Source organism: Muntiacus reevesi, chromosome 22 (assembly GCF_963930625.1).
Source record: "Muntiacus reevesi chromosome 22, mMunRee1.1, whole genome shotgun sequence".
Taxonomy (NCBI): domain Eukaryota; kingdom Metazoa; phylum Chordata; class Mammalia; order Artiodactyla; family Cervidae; genus Muntiacus; species Muntiacus reevesi.
Window position 1 is genome coordinate 25162169 of NC_089270.1, and position 4002 is coordinate 25166170.

Here is a 4002-nt window from a genome sequence, read left to right on the forward strand (position 1 = left end):
GCTGACAAAATAACTGGCTCTCCTGTTACTAAAGTTGACAGAAATCTAAACCTGTTGTTGGGAAGCTATTGCTCTGGCAGTGAAGAGTCAGCTGTGTTATCTAGGGTAATGGATAGATTTCTAATCATGTGCTCACTAATGTATACTCCAAGCCAAGAAAGGAGGAAAGATCTCCCGATGAGGCAAACCCAGAGTCTTGAACCCTGCCAGGCAGTTAACTTTAGGTTCTTTGATGTAGGCTGAAGGGGTTAGTCCAGTTTCAGATCAGTTATAAATGGACAGTGGAGCAACCAGATGTCCTAGTGAGCACTGTCCTCCCATTCTCCAACTATCCTGACATTTATAAACCCGGGGATGATAGCATCCTTCACAAACAAAGATGAAACCAGATGAACACAAAGGACTCCAGTTGAAGTGTCATTGTTTATTAATGAATTTGTGGGAATGGTGCTATTGACATTAATCAACCAGGGGTCAGTGATGTTTTGAGAGCATTCTGGAAGGATTCCTCCAAGCCAAAAAGACCATTCTCTAACATGACAGCACAGGGTACTTGAGTTTAAGTTGTTTTTTTTTTTTTTTTTTTTTTTTTGACAAACATTATAAAAGTAGGGGCTTGAGTGGGGCAGTTGATGTAGTGCCATAATTTTAAGTTTATCTAGGATGGTGCTATCATCGCTGTCATCAGTGTGGTGGTCAGGAGGAAACAGAAGGGAGGGAATGTTGACAGCAGAATGTTCACTCTGTAGCTAATGTTGAGGGGAAGTTGAGTGAAATTAGTGCCATTAAGGATAAATGAAAAGTTGGTCACAGAACAGACTAAAGAGTCACTGCTGTCGTGTGCAGACTGGAGTTTCTGATGGCAAAGCCAGCCATCAGAGGTTTCCCTCATAAGCAGCAGGTTGAGAAGTGCACATAAGAGCATTGTCTTTCCAAGAAAGGGAGAAAATGTAAGAAACGGGGGGAAAGGTATCCTGGCCTGGTCTGGTCATCTTGGGGAAGCTGTCTCCCTCAGCTGTCATCTGTTTCAATTCCTGGAAATCTTTACTTCTAGTTACCAGTTGCTCTGCAGGTCCAATCAGGGTTTGGTGCTTTCTTTAGATGTGATGGACATGGATCCAAGGGTCTGTTCCCTGGATCTCAGCAGTATGCGGACTGGTTAACCACAGTTGGTAAGGGCCCTTCCAGCAAGATTAGAATTAAATTAAAATTTTTTAAAATTATTTCATGTTTTGGCTATGCCACATAGCATGTGGGATGTTAGTTCCATGACCAGGGATCAAAGTGAAGGGAAAGTAAAAGTCTCTCAGTTATATCTGACTCTTTGTGACGCCATGGATTATACAGTACATGGAATTCTCCAGGTCAATAACTGGAGTGGATAGTCTTTCCCTTCTTCAGGGGATCTTCCCAACCCAGAGATCGAACCCAGGTCTCTGGCGTTGCAGGTGGATTCTTTACCAGCTGAGGCACAAGGGAAGCCCAAGAATACTGGAGTGGGTAGCCTATACCTTCTCCAGCAAATCTTCCTGACCCAGGAATCAAAACAGGGTCTCCTGCATTGCAGGTGGATTCTTTACCAACTGAGCTATCAGGGAAGCCCAACCAGGGATCAAGCCTCCACCCACTGCATTGGAAGCACAGTCTTAACCACTGGATCACCAAGGAGGTCCCTAAGGGATGTCTTTGAAGATGTCTCTTCTAAGAGATGAAATCTCTGGGTTGTAAGAGACGATACTGAAGACCTTTGTCTCCAGGGAGCATGCTGTGAAAAAGATTGTTCTACTAAATCATAGTTATTTTCAACAGGAAAAATTAGGTCTTTAAAATAATGAAGTATATGCCTATGTATGTCCCACTCTTTGCAACCCCATGGACTGTAGCTTGCCAAGTTCTTTTGTCCTTGGAATTTTCCAGGTGAGAATACTGGAGTGGGTTGCCATTTCCTACTCCAGGGTATCTTCCCAACCCAAAGATCAAACCCGAGTCTCTTGTGTCTCCTGCACCAGCAGGCAAATTCTTTACCACTGCACCATCTAGAAGTCCCTAAAATCATCAAGGATATATCCTCTTATTAGCTATAGATCAAAAGAAGCAGGAGCTAGGCACATTGGGCATCCCGTGATTATCTCAAAGGTTGAGAATTTATAGGTTGCAAAAGGGATACATAGACCTAAAGTTTAGAAGGACCAATGACCGTGACTTTGGGCAGGATATTTGAAGAGTCTACAGATTTTTGCCTGTAGAGTTAGTGGTGCCGTTCATGCATTTGACTGGCCCTGGGGATTTTGGCTGGTAAGCACTGTGAAAGTGTTGTAGAACTGGCCAGACATCACAGACTTGTCCAAGCACCTGGCTGAAGTGAATTCCCTGGTCATTATGAAGTTCAAGGTGGGGTTTGCTAGGTGAAAGTGGAATATTAGTAGTTCAGTTCAACTGTAGTAGAGTAGTTCAACTCTATGTGACCCCATGGACTGTAGCTCACCAGGCTCCTCTGTTCATGGAATTCTCCAGGCAAGAATACTGGAATGGGTAGCCATTCCCTTCTTCAGGGGATCTTCCTGACCCAGGGATCGAACCCAGGTCTCCTGCATTGCTGGCAGATTCTTTACTGCCTGAGCCACCAGGGAAGCGCTTTCTAATAGAATCTTAGCCCCAGAAGAGATAGTGGCCTATCTCCAAGGGAAAGCTTCAGTTCAGTGAGAAAACATACAACTGTTGCCAAAACCTATTTATATCCTTGAGTTGAGGAAGCTGAAGGAAATCCGTCTGCCGAAGCTCAAACAGTCTACTGGGTAATTTAAAATATTCTAGGTGGCTCGGATAGGTTTTCCAGGTTTGTGTTTTGGGTGGGTGTGGCCAATAAAGTAGATACTTTTAGTGGGTTTCTTCATATTTTCCCAATATTGACTCATAAAGTTTATAATTTTATAAGTAGATCAATGATTCAATGCATATACAGTATGGTTGACCCTTGAGCAACGCAGGGGTTAGGACATCAGATCCCCCTACAGATGTATAACTTACAGTCAGCCCTCTGTATTCAAGATTCTACATCAGCCGACTACAGATCATGTAGTACAGTACTATGTATTTATTGGAAAAAAATACCCAGTATAAGTGGACCCTTGCAGTTCAAGGATTGTGTTGTTCAAGGGTCAACTGTAGTCAGTAATGGAAATTTTATAGTCTCTGGCAGGACTGGATCATTTGGTCCAAACCAGAGCTTTTTCTTTTTACCACACCAGCAGTAACTAGAGTTCCAATATTGTTTCTCCTTTTCTGGGGCCAGTTATTGGGTATCTCTAGCTAATCTGTCTAGATTATCATTTGGGGGAACATCTTTTTGGATCATGACAGAGGTTTGGTTCTTGGTTTCTGTGAGAGCAGAGAATTTTTAGTGGAGATATCAGTGGGGTTGTTCCCTTTAGCTTCCAGAGAGTCAAATTTAAAATGCTCAGAAGTTTAGTAGTAACCAGAGTGGCTGGTAGAAGCATAGCATCTAATAAATCTTGAATATATGGGACATTTTAAATTTTATCCCCATTAGATGTAAGGAACTTTCATTACTCCCATAACATTCCAAAGTCATGGGCTACTCCAAAGGAGTATCTACTGTCTATATATAATATTAATATATATGGTTTATCCCATGGCTGAAATATAGGATTGAGTAAGCATGTCATTCAGTCTGTAGTACTGAGGTAACCAAAGGCAAAGACATTGTCTCGATAACTTCAAAAGAGGTTACAATTGCATACCCAGCACAATAGTAACCATTTTCATCTTTTAAATAAGAACCATCAATAAGCCATGAAAAGTCAACATTTGTTAAAGGGGTTTCTTGCAAGTCATATGGGGAGTCAAGAAATGGTCTATTAAAGGACCTCCCTGGTGCTCCAGTGGTTGAGACTTCACACTTCAGTGAAGGGGGCATGGGTTCAATCCCTGTTCAGGCAACTGAGATCCCACATGCCATGTGGCATGGCCAAAAAGAGAGAG